We start from the raw sequence: 18,418 nt of genomic DNA, 5'->3' as shown, positions 1-18,418 counted from the left end.
CCAAGCTGCTCCAAGTGTCAGTCGCGCGTACAAAAGGTTGGCGCGTGCGACCTCGTGTCTGTGTGAGTCGCTTCCCTCACTCGTTTTGTATACACAAATAAAATAGACATAAAGACAACAATTTTCGGCATCTCACGTTTCGAAAATATATTTTATTGTTCGTGTCCGCACTTTTTCTTCGCAACAAGAGAAAAGCGAGAGACGTGACTTAGAAACTGAATTGTGCGCGATTGCCTGACGTCAAAATTTCAAGAGAGCGATGGCGCGGAACGGTATCGCCTTCCGATTAACCGCGCGCTCCCGGGAAATAGATGGGGGAAATGTGAGAGAGATGTATGTGCGACAAGAAAAAACGTACATCTGTTTTTCTTTTCTAGTGCGCGGTACGGAAAAACAGGAAAAAATTTCGCCGGAGATGCAGGAAATGCTCGATAGAATTTATCGTCGAGGTCAAGCGCGAAGAAAAGGTGAGCGGAGTACGGAACGGGAAGGAGGGAACGTCTAGGCGAGCTTCCTAAAGAGAGACTTCTCTCGCATGCTATAGATCACCGGCTTGGCGAGATTACAGTCGTACGTAATCTGCGCGCGACAAGCTGTACAATTTTCCTATACGCGCACACTTAAATGTGGCAAACGTTTGCTCGACGGACACGAATGCTTGATATCATCAGACAGTGGTAAGACGAGAATTAATATAAGGATATGAAAAATCACCTCGTTGAAAAAAATAATCCCAACTCGACACGCGCCATCGCTATATCATTTCATTCGGTGCACGATGTTGAGACAAAGTTGTGTTGTCATGTGCGACAATACAGAAGAATCGTGCTCGCATTGAATACATTCGAGAAATGTCGAAATCGTTTCAATGTTCGAATTCACGGATAAAAAAACCGCGCGAGATTTGACGCAGCGACAAGAGAGCAAACAGTCGTGCGCGCTGATCGATTGTGGCGTAGCGTAGTAATGCATCGACAAGATCGCGTGTACCCGGGCGTCGGGAATTTCGGAGTCGCGCAAGAGGTTTGCCACACATCAACAATCACGGTAAATCTCATTGGAAGATCCAGGAAATATGAGAGATAACGTCGAGATCGGCGGATAGCGTGTGGTCGATGGCTGTGACGCATCACTGGCGCAACAGTAAATTTTACGAATGCACCTCGCGAGCGCCATGTTACGAATATCGTCACGTACGCAAGAGCGGACGAATAAACGCCACTGCAGAAACGTCTTATTATCAAACACATCTGGCAATTCTCCTGGAGAGAGATTTAATCCGGTGTGAATACTGCGCGCAGAAACAATCGCGATTAAATTTCTCTTCTGTGAGTTAACAGTCAAAATTATATTCGATCAAAATTAGACAGAAATTGCGAGTCAAATCGCAAAAAAAGTTTTTTGATCACATTATTGCGCACGATGTTGCTTTTTTTTTTTTTTTTTTTTAACTCGTAGCAGCTAGCGTTATCGATGGCGCTTTTAATATCGAGAAAATCGAGAAAGAAATAAAATCTCTCATGCGTGTACGAGTGTCGTCACAGGATGCGGGAAAATAATACAACGAGTATTTCCGAGACCGGAAATAAAAACAGCTGAGCTGAAAATATCGAAGTTCGGGGAGCGTTTTTTTTTAATTTTTCGTTTTTTTTTCCACGCCATTTATCGCCGCGACGATACCGCTCATTGTTGTGATTTCTTTTCGTCGTTGATATCAGACGCTTCGTCAGACGGCGACGTGAAAACCATTGTTGGAAAACGATATCGCGACTTCGGTCCGCGAGGATAAAAGGCGCATACACAACGCGCGCAAATCGTTCAAATCGTAATTTTGCTAATACGTTCGTGCCTCTGGCGTTTTTCTCTTCCGTTTGATAGTACCTAACGCTGAAATTCTCGCGAAGTTTTATCAGCTCACGGAATGGCAAGAATGATAATAGGATCTCTATTCATATCTCTGTTCACATCTCGCGTTCTCGTTCTCCACGTTTTCAAGTCCGGAAGATTAATCATCACCTAATATATCAGTGTGTGTCAACTTAGTGAATTAGTCTCGCGGTCCTTGTCCGACTATCTTCTCCTAGTTCGAGTAGATTTCAGTACGATTGTTTACACTTTGGATTCTTGATACCGAGAGCATCGGGTGACACAGTAATTACGGTGGAAAAATCTCTTGTCGAGCGTGCCTATTGTTGAGACGAGAGAGGTGTGAGAAGATATGAAAAAACAAAAGTTCTACCGCCGTCATTAAATTCACACTTTCAACACACCGAGAGATTTCTTTAAAAAAAAAAATAAATAAAAAATAAACAAGATAAGAAAAAATTTTTTATTAAATAGTTGCTTAATAATATACATATGTAATTTTTTTGCTTCTTTGATATTTTTCAAAATTATTTTTTAAATAAAGTTTTCGCTCAATTACACTTTTCACTGTCGCAGTGAAAATTTTATTTTTTTTTTCAACGAGTTTAATAACAATTTTTTTTCCAGGATCGTGAAACCTTTTCACAGGATAATCACTGTTATCATCCATTTTCGCATAGCGCGTCAGTTATTTAATGGCACGGCGCAATACCTCTCAGATCGATGCCTTAACAGCGTTAAGGGTAATTGAAAAGTGCAGTTCACACCGATAAAATCATACTGATATATATAGTATATAGGAGCTTGCGTGAGCTCGAGATAGGAAAATGCATTTTCTCATTCTCTTATGTGGCGCGAGCAAGCACAGGCGCAGCTTTCGCCGTCGTCGAAATGCGATGTGCATTCTTCTCCTGTCTCGTTTTAAATCTCATTCCCTCAAGCTCAGTTATATTACACCGATACACACTGATCCACACCCGTGTGGGCTTTTGTGTGAGCGATATAATCGTTCGGCGGTAACAGAAACGCATCTTCACAGAACGTGACGCGAAAGATAAAGTGACAGACCAGAGAGAAAACTGAGAGAAAAAGAGAAAGAGAGAGTGTTTGTGTATGTATGTGTGTGTTTACGTGTGTGTAAGAGGTCAACAATGCAATCTGCGGGACTCGCATACGTGCAAGTACTTCCGAAAAGCGCGCGCTGCAACTCTTTGATCTTCTTCGAGTTCTTTTCTCATATGTGCCATTATCTCGGCGAGGAAAACAACGAAAATGCACGCGAAAGACACGGTCTGAAAATACGGGAGTGTATCTGCGCTCAATTGCATTCCTCGCTTTCCGTAAGTTATAACGTTATCTCTGCGAAATAAACGGTGCTGAGACGTATCGCGTCATATCAGGACGAAATAATTCGAGGAAACGTAAAACTAGGATTTCTCTGCTTTCACACGGGTTAAAAGCGGATGATGATATTTCAGTGACCTGAAATGTTTTCATGTGCGCTTGCGCGCATAAAATGCGAAAGTGAACTTTTCTTTAAGACGTCTTGTGCATTTTATGTATATTTACGTATATTTACGTTGCGACGAAAAACAATCTGAAAATACTGTTATATTTTCAATCGTCGATCAAAAAAAAACAGCAAAATCGAGTGCGCGTTTCGCGGTGCGTATAAATGACGCGAGTGTTAACACATATTTCAGTCCGCTGTCGAATTATTCTAAAATTCCGTTCAATTTCACAAATTCCGAGCGCATTGAATTTGAGTCGTTCGTAATGCGCGTTTCTTCCTATCCACGCAATAAATTTCATTTCGCCCGCAATGGGAAGAGCCGCAGCCAGTTCACGCGGCTGAATGCAAAATCAATGAAAACTCTTCAAACGTCGAGCGTATTTTTGTTACGGAAACTGTGCGCGACCGGATTGATGCGTTCATTCGGACGCGATGTGCATTGAAATTTCATCAATGCGGCGTCTTTTGTAAACCGTCTGGGTTAGCAGGTACTCAGTTCGTCGTCGACCGCATCATTAATCTATCGATGCATTGTTATCGGGATGATTTATCGAGATTATTGCGAGGTCATGAGCTCGTCGTTTCGTAAATCTTATTGCGATATTTTGTTAGAAAATTTCCGAACAAGAGAGAGAGAGAGAGAGAGAACAGAGATTGAAGAAGAACAGTTTGTTGCTATTAAGACAAACGATATTAGCTACATAAGGAATTACGAACGATAGGAAATATGACCTAATACTCGAAATTCATGACCCCGACGCGCCATCGGGCGCGTTCCAGCGGCTGTACGCGATACCAACCGCAAAACGTGACCTTACGTCGGTGAAACGGTTTTCACAGGGACCGCACAAACTACCCGCTACGTGTAGATAGCGAAACGAACAGCCAATGCAATTTCTGTAAAGTTCTTAGCCGAAATAATGCCCAATCGTTCATGGTCGGCAATAAAAGCTGCGATATAGCGTAACGGGATTTTCGGATTAACAACATGATGACTCTGCAAAGTCATATACCATATATATATATATGTGTGTGTATATATATATATATATATTTAGATTTGTCATTTATCGCAGAGACGCCCACGATTGCAAAACCAACGACGTTATGATATTTTTGCAAAACAAAATTGCAAGATAAATAGCAAACAGAAAAACGGTGGTGTGTTGATTCTATAAAAAAAAAAAAAACGTATAAAAAAACGTGTATTGTCGCAGCGGAAATACGAGACATTCACATGCGAAACAAAATCTACATAGAACAAAAAAACAGCAACAATAGTCTGGTAATCAGAGTTTCTCCGAATGATGATTTTAACGGATAGAACGCGCGCTCGGTTTACTCGGAATGACAATGACATTAAAGTAACGCTACCACTTGCAACTACGCGCGAGCGCTGACGAGGGGATTAAAGTCCGCTTTCGTAAGTGGATGGCTTGCCGAGATCTTAATGGCTCACGTCGAGACACATTTTGTGGATTTGTGAAATATTACTGCGGGGGATGCTATGACAGACGCGATGTATTGCGTAAGATAAATTGCTTTAAATTAAACTTGTCCACGATCAATTTCTATACTACAACAGGGGGAAAAAAAACGACACAACAATTTGTTAAATAATCGAAACTTCTGGTTTTATAAAATTAAATACGCAACTGCGAAATGCGGGACGCGACTTCTGGCCAAACGGTGTTCTCATTCGACGCTTTTAATGATTTTATTAAATATTTTTTTTTATATACGTAGTCGAATAACACAAGAGAGCCGTGTGCGATCTCTACATTCATACATTTGTTGGAATCAGGTAGCCAGGTGCAACGGAGATGAAATTCAGATTATGCGGCGCAACGCGTCGGCCATGATGCGCGCGTGTAGAATCCAAGTAGAACAGTCTTGAAGTTTACGACGTCACGGAACGAAATAAAAAGTCGTCACCGGCGACCGGATTATTCCGTGGCGAAAGTGCTCCGGGTGGAGCAATTACGAAACATACAACGAGCCATCAGCGCCGAGCCGTTACTGGGAGAAACCGGAGGCAGTGAGACTGAGAAGGAAAGCGCTGAGAAAATAGGCCACGGACTGTCACCGTCGGACTGTCTAGCGACAATCTAGCGATCCTTAGCAAGTTGTAAAAATAACATCAAACTCGGAGACTGGAACGCGACGCGATTCCACGCGAAAGAAAACGCGTCGTTTGTTGTCGACGTGCAGTGAACCGCATCTATGCGAAATAGAGAAACGCGACAGCGAGAAATTGTCGAAGTTGAGTGTAATTGTTTTTAGAAGGCAGGAGTCGCGTGAAACGATCCGAAGAAAACAGCGCAAATGCGTGTAATACAAGAAGAAAGATTTGAAAAATGAGAAGCTTCTTCGAGTTTTGCAGCGGAAACGAAATTATTTTCTTGCAACTTTGAATGTTTCAACAACAAAATTGCGTTTTCCCGGCGGACGTGTAATAACGTGTTCCCGACTTCACGTTGTGTTTCTCATTACACAAACTACTTGACATGCAAAAACAAAAAAAGATACACGCTATATCGCGACACATCGTTCTCCGTCGTAATTATCACGGCGCATCATTAACGTCGTAGATTCCTTCGCGAAAAATAGTCGATTTTGCGTTTGTATATATATATATACATATATGTATATAATTCACATCGCGTGTCGCGAAAAAAGATCCGAAAAATCTCCGGCAAACGTACGTTTGTTGCGCGAAAAGTTTGCGGTGTGCAGAGAACGGTAAGGGGGTGTATAGAGAGAACTTGCGACGGGGAGTCGCGAGTCGCGCGATATCGTTGCACCATCTTGAAGTAGCTCGGCCTTGACGGAGACGACGGCTTTTGCGAAGTCGAGTAGCGGACTCGAGCGATCGACGCGCAGAAACGAGGAGGCTGGGCGAAGAGGAGATAAAGCAAGGTAGCGATCAGGGTAGCGAGCAAAGGGAAGTGCCGTGTGAGTCGGACCGAGTGCGGGAAGAGAGCGAGGGAAGAGTCGAGAAAGAAAATATATAGTGGGTCGTTGACGAAACGAAGAGTAAGTGAGAAGAAGAGAAGAGCGAACAAGAAGAGAACGAGACAGACAGGCGCGGGCGTATCGACGAACGGAGGAGAATAAAAGAGAAACGAAAAAGAGAGAAACGAAGAGCGAGGGAAGTGGAGGAGAAGTCAACGACTCGTGAACCTTTCGCCCATCGATTGCAAATATTTAAAGCAGGAGGTCAGAGAAGAGTGACAGGCGTAAGAGAACGAATTCGATTCGAATATTCCACACGCCGGGTTTCGCTCAAAGCGACGGCAGGAAGCAAAACAACGGTATAAGCCGTTGGGACCCGTTTGCAGCTGACCGTTTGCAACGTCTGTCGAATGATTCAAAGTACAGAACTGTAACGCGCGGCGCGTTCGTGCGAAGTTTGCAACAACTCAATTTTCATAATGGCAACGCCTACGTTCTCTCTTCACACGTTGTCGCCTCGTCGTCGTCGTCGTCGTCTTGATCGATAAAACGTGAACGCGCAATTCAAACACCACGCGTGTTATCTTGATTCTCGCGCAATTGTGAAGCCTCCGTTTCTCTCCGCACGGAAAAAACGCGGCATTTCGTTGCGCGGCAATATTTCAGTGGAAAAATTTCAACGGAGAAATAAAATCAGAATTTTACAGACACGCGACGCGGCGTAAACCGCGGAATAATTAACCGCTCTGTTGAGATTGCGCCGATTTGCTGAATTATTATGCGCCTAATGAACACGAATCGAGAGAGAGAGAGAGAGAGAGAGAGGAGAGAGAAAGAAAGAGAACACACTTGACTCTCGATCGTCGCCGCATCGAGAAAACATCGTTAAGTTTCGATCGTTATCTAATCGATGCGATGTGTGTTACACCGTCGTTCAGTTTTCAGTATGCAAAACGTAACACGCGACGTTACTCGACTGGTCGCTCGTAATTAAAATTGCTCATCTGCATGTAACTTATCACGATGTCACAATATTACGAGATTACAGTGACCGCGCGTGGCACTTAACGTTTTTACTTATGGATTTGCATTGAAACGCTAAAAACGAATCGAAACAACCGATCAAAGTCAACGATGCAACAAGCTTTCAGACACGCATAATTTGCTTGTTATATATTTACTAATCAAAAAAAGTGTGTGTCAACAAGTGTCTTGGCACGCGTTTGCACGATGCGCCTGTCAGCCTAAAAGCGAGCGGCAAACGCGGTCACCTATCATCGATTCGACGTTTAATAACACTACCACAGACGAAGCTCTGAAACAATGACTGTATGAACAAATGTACATATTAAAAAAATAAACACATCGATTATTAATCTTCTAAGAGCGAATATTTTTGAGGTCATTTGTTTCGCTTATGGACTGACCTCTCAATTAATCTGTGAAAAAATAAAAAATGTTTTTTTACAAAAAGTGGAACTCATGCTGTGGATCAATAAAACGTTTCTCCTGACATTTTCTTTTTCTTGTCATATCGCGACTAAAAAAAAACAGACCTATAATTACGTATTTTTCACACATATTATTAGAGCACGTTAGTTATCACACGTGTTAGTTACTGCTCTATAAAAACTGAGAGAGACAGAGAGAGAGAGAGAGAGAGAGGGAGAACAACATTTCTTCTCAGCAAAATCAAGTCGATCGGAAGACAGTCTCACTAAATGCCATTCCGATCCACCCTCGTCTCCGGCATTCAAGGGAAACGATCGCGAAATGATCGCTCCGTTACAAGAAAGATCTTTTGGTTCGACCAAACCGACCGATTCGTAATTGAGACCAACGATACGGAAGAGCGAGGCGAACGACAACAAACGAAAACGACCGGAAAAGAGGAGCAGGAAAAATCAGCGAACGTTCGCGCAATCGCGTTCATATCCCAGCCGCGCAAATTGCAGTTTAACTCCGCATTTCGCTGAACGTCGCTCGTAAGCTCGAGAAAATAGCACGTCGTTTTTTTTTTTTTTTTTATCTTTTGACTCGCGGAGAGAGTAATGCGTTTACGCTAAATAAAGACGCTCTCCGAACCCGGGACCGGGATCAATGGGCGTTTTCGTTATCGCGTCACGTAATCGTTACAAGATGTTGTATGAAACTGGAGTTCCAGGAACGTTACAACTTGAACTACGTGATTGGGATAGAATTATAAATAAAGCTCTCAGAACGCGAGGGAAGAGAGAGAGAGAGAGAGAGAGAGAGAGAGAGAGAGAGAGAGAGAGAGAAGGTATATGAGTAATTAACACCTTATTAACGGCGACTTGGATTAAATTATTAGTTCGTAATAAATGTTAACGCGCAATTCGAGACGTCATAAATTACGTGGCGCAGGGAAGACGACGCGGATGCGCCAATATTACGCGGTCATTCATATCTCGCTTCTGAATGAGAATCGCGCCTCGCCCTGTTATTTCTGCGTTTTTTTCTTAGAACAATGAACACATTGTGCAAATGTTATTCTCGTTCGCGGCGCCCGAAGGCGGGCCGCGCATGACAACGACAAATGTATGGGGGCTCCATTGTGAAAACCTATTGTATAACGCGCGCGCGGCAATAATCGGTCGCGGTGCGCCTCGTTTTGTTCTCTCCCGAGTTCATGACAGCGGGGGAGCAGAAGCGACGGATATATGACATCGGGACGCACCGATGTGCGCGCGTATCCGACGCACCCAGACCAAATAAAAGTCGCGGCGAACGCCGCAGAGGCGCGTGTCACGTTACCCGTTAAATCCCGCTACTTCCACATCGAGGTCTTCCGACAAATCGCGCACGGTAAATGTCACAGCGAGCGGTCATCGAGCTCTTCCCGACGTGGAAAAAATAATAAAAAATCTGTTTGCTTGTTCGCATCGAGCGCGCGACGCGACCGACGATTATTATTCCCGCGTACAAAATTCCGATTTGTCGAGTCAAAAGTGTGACGAGACAAAGTGGACAAGCAGGTCGCCGAATACAAAAACAAAAATTCAAATCCGGTAATTCCGGACTTCAAGAGATTTAAGTTTTTGATTGCAGAAATTTTTACCATGGAAACTGTTCGGACGGATTGGAAAGTAAATTTCGTTCTCTTACCTTCAGGAAAAAACGGCGTCTTTGTGTTTTTTTTTTTTTTTTTTTTTTTTCCCACAAGAGATGGAATTCAATAACTCATCAGACCAGGTACAATATTATCATTGCTATGTTGAATTGCTATGAAGTTTCGGAGATGTTTGTTGTTGCTGTTGTTGTTGCTGCACTCGTATCACTCCGCGCATCGCGTTTTCTTTCACAGTTCGCGCGTGTAGGCCGTTTGATCGAGCTTTCGTTGTCGAATGTATACGTAAAGAGAGGTAGATTGAAAAAACGGGGAACTAACAGACGAACCAACATTAACATTGAATAATAATTGAATGTCGAAACTTTAACACGACGATTAAATAGTAATTGACAACATTCGTTTGGTCGTTAATAAATAGCGTCACATTTCCTCTATCTTCCACGTCGCCTTCTCACATTCTCTGTAATTGTCATGTTCTCGTCGAGAACACACACACGTATACATGTACGCATAAATATTTATAGAATCTGCAATATACGACTATATATATATGTATATATATATATCTCAAACGTGAAACAACAGTAGACTTAATATTTCTTCTCAGACAATTAGTAGTATTATTCAGAAGAGAATTATTATTATTATTCTTATTAGTATTATTAGTATTATTAGTGATGATTAGATGTGTAGCGTTAAATCAACATAGACCAGTGTCCAATTTCACCAGAGCGCAAGTGCTCTCTCGCGGTGCTCGATTTTATCCTCTCCACTCGATATGTCACGAAATATCACTCATTCACAATACTGGCCCCTCTGTGTACGTGTATGTGTGTGTGTATGTATGTATGTATGTATGTATGTATGTATGTATCTATCTATTTCTTCTATCCTGAATTTGTGTATCTTCAATCGCGACTGCTTCTCTCCTCTTTCGTCGATTCTTCGTTCAGCAGTATTGCACGCGATCTTCTCGGTTTTGTTTTTTCTTATGTAACAACACAATTGGAGAATGACACTGGGACTTTACAACACCTTTAAACTTTTAAACTTGATTCTTCTCTTTGTTATTCACGCGCCGCACTTATTCATCCCCTTGTCGTCGTGTGGAAAGTCTTTATTGTTATGAATCGTGATGTCTCACTGTAAAGCACACAAACACACACACATACACACGTGACGCGCACGATCTCATAATTCATTTATGATCGCGTCCGCGTTTTTTTTCTTCGCGGCGAGCCGGCACGTGCACGCGTCTCTGCAGACTCGATCGCCGGTTCCCGGGGAAGGAAGCCAGCCGCGTTGATCGCCGGAAATTTCGCAGGTGTGTCGCGCGACGGCGAAGACTGATTGCTCGGTTCGCTCCGGATTCGATTGTCGCTTACAGTGTGATCTTGTTCCGTCTTTTTTTTTCAGCGCGAAATTCGCGCAATTTATTCGCGAAGAGAGAGACGCGGTCGTCTAAATAGATAGATGAGTCCATTAGAACGTTTTAATATTTCAAACTGCGCGAGAGTTTACTTCGCCTCCGGCTACTTAGCGGAAGCACAACGTTTCGCGTGTAACTTTATCATCATCATCATCATCATCGGGAGACTTGTAACTTCTGGTTACAAAAAGGGTGAGGAAGAGCAGAGTGGGGGAGAGGGGGAGACAAGTATTGAATCTCGCGTAATCAAGAAAGTTCCGAGAATTATTTTATTACTTCGTCAATTCTCAATCGCGGAAGTTACTGGATTAGCAAATTTGCATTTCGCTCGCCGTTCCGGCGAGAGATAGACTTACGACGAAGTTCGCGTTTGTGTAACCTTACAGTTTACGTTATTACAAACAGGCGAGAAAAGAGTTAACGGTTTCTTGAATAGTCAAGTTTTATGAAATAGATAATTAGATCTCTCCCCTCGTGTATATACGTAATGAAGAGCTGCTTCTTCGCGCTACAACACTCAAATTGTTGTTTTAATTTCAAGAAGTTTGTATTGAGAATTAACTGATACTAATTAATACCACTCAGCTAATATTAACTAACTGCACATTTGCAGGGTGAAACTGAAGAAACAGTTAATAGTTATCTTTAATTTATTAGTAATCTTATGACGAGGATTAAGTAATAAATTTTCTTTTCGTGTTTTACTAATTTGAGTATTTTACAATCTCTTCAGTAGAGACCAAGTCCATGGAAGATTCATTGACAACGGTGCTGTGCACGTACGCGCTCTCCGCTGTACTGTACTGTAACTTTACCCTACTTTTATTTAGAAAAACAAGCTATAACGTAACGTAGAAAAAAAGAAGTTGCCACGTTAAAAATAAGTACCTGAATTAGAGAACGTGTATCGATTAAGAGAACAGAGTTCTCCAAGTACAATAGTTGCACAGTGTTTACGTGATTATAATGTTCCTAGCTAAAAACTTTACGTACGCGATGCTTAAGCCTGTTGTGTGGTGAAACTCCTATTAATAAAAAAAAAATCGTTAATCTCTTTGCCAATCCGCTCTAAATTTTTTATCGAAGCTTAAAGAATTTTCTATTCACAACGTGGAAAAGGATTTTATTTTTATTTTATTTTTTTTTTTTTTTTGATGCGGTTCCAGCGAGACGACTTTCGTATCAATTTCCGTAGCGCTAAAGCCGCTGTGGAATTTTATTATGTTACGATTGGGAAATCAAGCGTAGAATTTTGACTACAAGTGCGCGCAGCCATGTAAAAGTAACCAGACCCCGGGATTCTCCATCGCGGCATGCCTCCGAAATTGTCTGCTAGGTTTTATTTTGCGCAAACTATGCAAGATACCGGGAAGCCCATCATATGTTTGCCTAACGTATCGATCCTCGCCAATATAATCGGCCGATATTTTTTCTTTTTTTTTTTCGACGAAACAGAAATCTCCATTTTTATTTTTTCTCTCTCCGTTTCGATACAGAATTTCGAGTACGGTTACGCGATATTTTCAATTGCGAACAAAATTATAAGAGGAGCGCATATTTTTGCGCACTGCACACGAATGTTTTACGAAACTAACTTGCTCGTGCGCGCTGGATCCGATAAAAAAATTTCATTAAAATTTTTCATCAAAGATTGATAAAGGATATTTGTTTGCGAGTATATTGAATTTCAGCGCTTTCTATCCTCTCCCTATTGTATATACTTTAATAAAAAAGAGGAGAATGTATGTGTTTGCTTGTTTTTATATTGAAAAAATCCCGAGAAGAATAAGAAGAAGCGCGTGCATGTCACGGCCGCGCACTCACGAATTTCCACGAGTTCTCATGCCTGCTGTCAGCGCGACATTCCCACGCGAGTTCTTCGACGATTCCGACGAGTTATTCGTACGATCGTTCGTTTACTGGGACTCTCTCTCTCTCTCTCTCTCTCTACAACACGCGAGAGCAACACGGATGTGTCGCGTGGAATCACACTGCTCTTCGATCAGCGTGCGCTGCCCCCGCGGTGTGAAAAGCTCTTTTTCCCTCTTCGTTCGTTGAGAACGAACGAACGACCGAACGAACGAACGAACGAACAAACGCACGCACGCACGCGCGTGCACGCACACCGAAGACGACGACAACGCATCGTCGTCGAAATCACGCGCGCACCGTTTTCTCGCTCTCCACGCCTTAAAAATTCCGAATCACACTGAGCGCGCAGGCAACTCGACGAAGAAGTCGAATCACGCGAGAGAGGCCGTTCACTCCGCCTGGTCTTCGCCGGGTTGTCGTTCACGCGAGTAAGAGTAGCGTGGCTACCGGCTGCGACCGGACGCCACTCGACGTCGACGACGACGAGGACGCCGGTACTTCCTCGCTACCATTATCCAACACCTCCTCGTCGTTCCTCACACAGAATGTGAGCCGGACGTGCCGTAATATCGGGGAGTAAAACACGCGGCGGCGGCGGCGGCGGCGGCAGCGNGGCGACGGCGACGGCGACGGCGGCGAAGAGTCGCCCGCGAGAGACGACGCGCGGCGCGACGCAAGTAGTAGCGGGTCGACGAGGGGCGGCCGCCTGTGTTGTACGATATAACGCGCGCAGCGGTAAGGCCGTGTAGGCCGTGTTAAGCACGGCTCTCGCTACTGCCGGCTGGTACAACGTGTATCTCCGCTACTAACCTAGCGTGCTCGTCCTCTCGCGTCGCCTCGCCTCGCCGTCGCTACTTCCCACCACTCCCGTCCAACCCTCTCGTCACGACTACCTGGCCAAACCCACTCTCCCCCGCGCCCTCGTACTCGCAACACGACGGCGCCGATCAAACCCGTAGAGCGCACGAACCACCACCCCTGACGGCCGGGCCGCCACCGCGCATGACGCAGTGCCGAACAATCCTTACGGAGGCGCCCTGAAGAGAGAAAAGAGCGCTTATTCTTATTTTCTTAAGAATAATACTCGGAAATGTCCTCGGTAGGTATTTTTACAACTGCAGTTTTTTGTTGTTAATTTTAATGTGAAACAAATACGTCGCAAAATGTTGTGAAATTTGCAAGCGTGTGTCTCGACGGGAACACGAAGAAATCGACAGATAAATCCGCGGATAAGGATCATCATCTTGTATACGAGTATCTCTCGTCGACATTTGCGCGGTGAATATGCTTCTTTTACATGTTCATCTTTCTTTTGCATTCTCAAATACAAGCTCCGGAAAGCTTATCCATCAGGCATCTCGCGATGCAACGTGTGTGCTAGAGCAAACTACGTATTCAAGTTTGTAGAATTTTCATGACAACGCGCGTGGCATGTGTGTATCTCGTATGATAAATAAGTGTTGCGCGTGCCGGGCGTAAAGAAACCTCTCTTCCTCGCACCGTCGTCTCTCCCGAGCGCAGAACGTGAAAGGCCGCGTGCAGACGGGGGTAGCGTTATCGGAATCAGATCACGATGCATTGCGTCGTTAGCGTGCCGCGACGACGATATATCGATCGAGACGGTGCGCAAAATTGCGTACACCGCATTCGCGCGCGGCGAGTGATAAGATCGGATTATACGCGAGTGCACGAAGGAGGGTGCGAACGTCTGACCTCTGCGGCCTCCCCGGCGCCGGTAACTTATCCACCGTTCCGTCTCTTGTATTTTTCGTTTCGAAGAATCGTCCGGAGAATCGCCCCTCCGCGTCTCGAGAGAAATTAAATTCCTCGCGAAAGCGAGGCACGAACCGGCGCGCGGCTTCTCGCCAGGAGAAAAGCGTGAGGGTACGTCGACACGCACGGCGCCGCCACGCGGCGGTATTCAACCAGTGGTGGCGGAATGGTGGATGTTGACCTACGTGCCAGCCAGTCACCCAACCAGCCAGCGCGAACGAATCCTGGTGACTCGGTGACCGATCTGCCGCAATCCAGCCGGCAAAGCCGGAGGCTGCCGTCTGAACTCCGGCGTCCCTGGAGAAACCCCCAGGTGGATTTGACGTGGTGGAGAGATACAAGGTGCGTCGAGCGGAAGAACCAGACAGCGGAGAAAGCTCGGTATACGGAGGAAAGATTGTGCACGCGAAGAAGTACACAAGAAGAGAGAAAAGACCGGAAGAAGTGGAAACAGAGAAAGAGAGAGAGAGAGAGATAAAGAAACGTGAAAAGGCAGGAAGAAAGGTCGTGGTAGACAGAGAGAGATGGCACACGCGGTAGCAGCCACCACGTCGTATACCAACGCCACTTCATATTGATTTTCCGGAGGGAGGGGAAGGGAGAGCGGAGGGAAGCAGAGAGAGAGAGACAGAGAGAGAGAGAGAAACGTGCGAGAGGGAATGGCGGAGGGTCCAAGGCGCGGAGAAACGGAGTGAGAAAGAGAGCGAGGTCGAAAGGCGGAATGAGACAAGACGCGAGCGGTTCTTCGTCGTTAACCACTGTGGCTAACTCCTAAGGTTGAGTCCGGGGAAAATGGCGGGCCGGGCTGAGAGTACGGCCCGCATCAACACACGCGCTCTCGCTGAGAAGGGCATACTGTGTGCGCGCGCGATGCGCGCAGTTCAAGAATAATGTAAGATCTCGAAAACCGGCCCAGCAGAATCAAATTCGAGACAGAAAACAAATTTGTCCTTATATGGAAGTAATATAAATCGCAGCAAGTATAACGGACATCTATCACGTGTGCGCCAAGATCTTATACCCGCTATTTTTCACTGAAAAATAGTCTTGTACGTTTTGTAATACACACGATTGTAGGTATGAGTATAAAGATATACTGCTTCGCATTACAACGTCGCATCAATTCATACTGCATGATTACTCTTTCAGACTATAGAGCAATAATCTATTGGAAAATCAAATGAGACAAAGTACTTCCTATATGTTTTGCATTCACGAGAGTGTATGTGTGTGTGTGTGTGTCCGCAATATGTAATTCATTTGTAACTGTCTGAACGGATGTTTATACTCGCGAATCAACGGGAGATAATGTCTTTTATATTAATCAACGCGGAAACATCGTTGGAAGAAGGAAACACGGCACCTTATCGCTTCAATTTATTCTTGTCACGGTTTCTCCAGTTGTTCTTCCAGCGTTGTTCTTCCGCGCGCGCGCATGTGTGTGTGTGTGTGTGTCAATTTACATTATAGTCCTGCTAATGAAAATCAATGCACGAGGAGCGATTGATAAATATCCGAAACCAAATAAGGTGACTTTGCGCACCGACGAGAAAATCGCAAAATTTTTTCATGCACTTCCCGCGTCCGATTTCAGCTACTTCTTTTCATTGATTCGATAAAAGTTCGGTGTCGCCACGCAAACTTTTCGTAACAAAAAGGGAAGCTCCGTCCGTCGCTCCAGTATATCTGGTCGTTGTGTATGCACGCAGACTTTGATCCGAAAGCGCGTGTATGACACATATTAATCCGGTCATTCGTAATGGTTAGGAACCAGTTTGTCTCGGACACAATGGCGGGATCGTTAAGCGATTCTGCGGTCGCACATGCGTGTCCGTACGGATCGTTACCAAAATTAAATGATTATATCCCGGTTCACACATGTGCGGGATGTGCCCGGGATTGTGTAGTGTCACCTTCTCGCGAGAGAGAAGAATGTGACTTGCCGTCTTTCCCGCGAACAATTAAAATCAGTGCGATAATATTTGTCGGAGAAAGCGCAAACGTCAGTCGGATAATATCAAAGAAGGTGGAAAACCAACTCGTCGTCGTCGTCGTCACGTTACAATAATGATTACTATTGTCATCACATTGTGATTTGTATGCGCGATAACAAGCGCGACGAGGGGGATGTAACAAATGAATATATATTATGCAAAAATGAAGTCTTGCGGAGTATCGTTGGAAATGCGCAAACTGGAAAACGTGGCGAAATGAAAATAAGGTGCTTTATTCCCGCGTCAGAGTTTACAAAAAGGTCATGCACCGCGACGTGAAGGGAATAGGGATAAGAGGGATTTGTTCCCGGCGAGGAAAAGTTAAAATGGCTTGAGCATAGGCACAGAGAGATCCGTGAACTTCTCAACTTTCTGTAATTAAAGAACTATATAGTCGCGGAACGGATTAGACTGGGGGATATATAACGTCCGGGGTAGTTAAAAATCGATGCTCGCCCCGCCGTCTCGTTATAACTGCGTTCACGTAATGAAATAAGTGTTAAGGAAAGTGGACGACGACGTGTCTGGACGTGTAACTAACAAATAGCTCGACAACGCGCGCGCGAGACCGTATTACATCACTGATGTTCGCGAGCGACATTAAGCATTTAAATTTGTTCAACTTTAAAAGCCCCTTTTCGTATCGATCGACCGAGGAAAACCGCACTCGCGCACGTGTGATGAACATTTTTATTACGTTGTGATGAAATAATTTACCGCCCCGTCCAGTTACTTCTCGAACCATTACGAGAGAGAGAGAGAGAGAGAGAGAGAAAGAGAGAGAGAGATCTCGCGGCGATGATTAATATTTGCAGCGTGTGTTGCGCGAGTATTAAGATAACAAAAATATGATGTAACCATTAAAGCTTTTAGCCCGCGCAACACGATTCCAATTTTTCCGCGAAAACTTAACATGCAATCTGTGCAAAACACATTGCGAAGCTTTCAACGGCGAAGAACGTTTTCTCGTGACGTTGAAGAATAACACTTTTGCACTTAAAATTTTCGCAATAACTATTATTACGTCGTATTTTCGAAAAACGTTGCTAAGACGTAACAGTTACCAGTTAGTCATAAACTTGATTCTCGAGTAAGCGCAAATCGAATTTGTCATACTTAATTAATCACTTGTCGGCGAAGCAATCGATGAAGCTGGTAGCCGGGGCCGTAGAAAAGCCGCGAGAACACGCCGATGGCCACTTGTTGTTGTGTTGCCGCTACTTAGGCAGCCGAAATGATTTTCGCAAAAAAAAAAAAAAACAGCTGATCAATCGCGACCGTGAAAAGCGAGGATTAATTTCCACGTGTAAACGCTTTCTTCGTTGATTTGTATCTAGTTCAGCGGTTCTATTATCGTGTCATCGTCGCCGGTCTGTCGTCGGTTCAGTCGGTCAAACTGAGCCGAGCGCTGTATTCCCAGTTCGGATCGGGTTATTGCGATTGTTCGAGGATGCGGTCCATTTGGCAGCTCTTCAAACTGCATCATCATCGTGCTTTGTCGAGAGTAATCGCGAAAGGGAGAATAATTCACGTGCACGCGAATATCAAAGTTCCTTCGCGTAATCTCTTCGGGCAAATGTTAGTCCACGTCCACGTCGCAATTTCCGACGATAAAGCACACGAATGCAGAGATCGCCGTCGTCTTCGTTGCCGCTCGCAAACAACATTTGAATATCAGCTGTGGAATAAAAGGTCGATCTGAGATTTGCGAGCGAAAAGCACAGAAGAGGTAGTGCTTTTTCTTTTTTTTTTTTTTTTTTTTTTTTTTTTGAAGAAAAAAAATAAACGTATACGCCAAACAGGAGTGCACGCGTAAGAACGAGACATAGGGAGAGAGAGAGCAAGTGCTACTTGGCCGTCCGGGTCGACCGGAAGACGCAGTGCCTTGTAACGCGAAGTACCGTAGCTGAAGAATAAATTACAAA

General features: G+C 44.4%; 1 protein-coding gene across 10 annotated transcripts in view; it reads right to left on the bottom strand.

Annotated features, from left to right (window-relative positions):
* Window positions 1-18,418, bottom strand: part of LOC109858754 (protein unc-13 homolog B) — a 168,079-nt gene that overhangs the window by 84,211 nt on the left and 65,450 nt on the right. The window lies entirely within an intron of this gene.

The sequence above is a fragment of the Pseudomyrmex gracilis genome, unplaced genomic scaffold (genome assembly GCF_002006095.1).
Source record: "Pseudomyrmex gracilis isolate BER0280 unplaced genomic scaffold, ASM200609v1 scaffold_6, whole genome shotgun sequence".
Lineage (NCBI taxonomy): Eukaryota > Metazoa > Arthropoda > Insecta > Hymenoptera > Formicidae > Pseudomyrmex > Pseudomyrmex gracilis.
The sequence above is the reverse complement of the archived record's forward strand: the minus strand, read 5'-3'. Positions and strand labels throughout refer to the sequence as shown.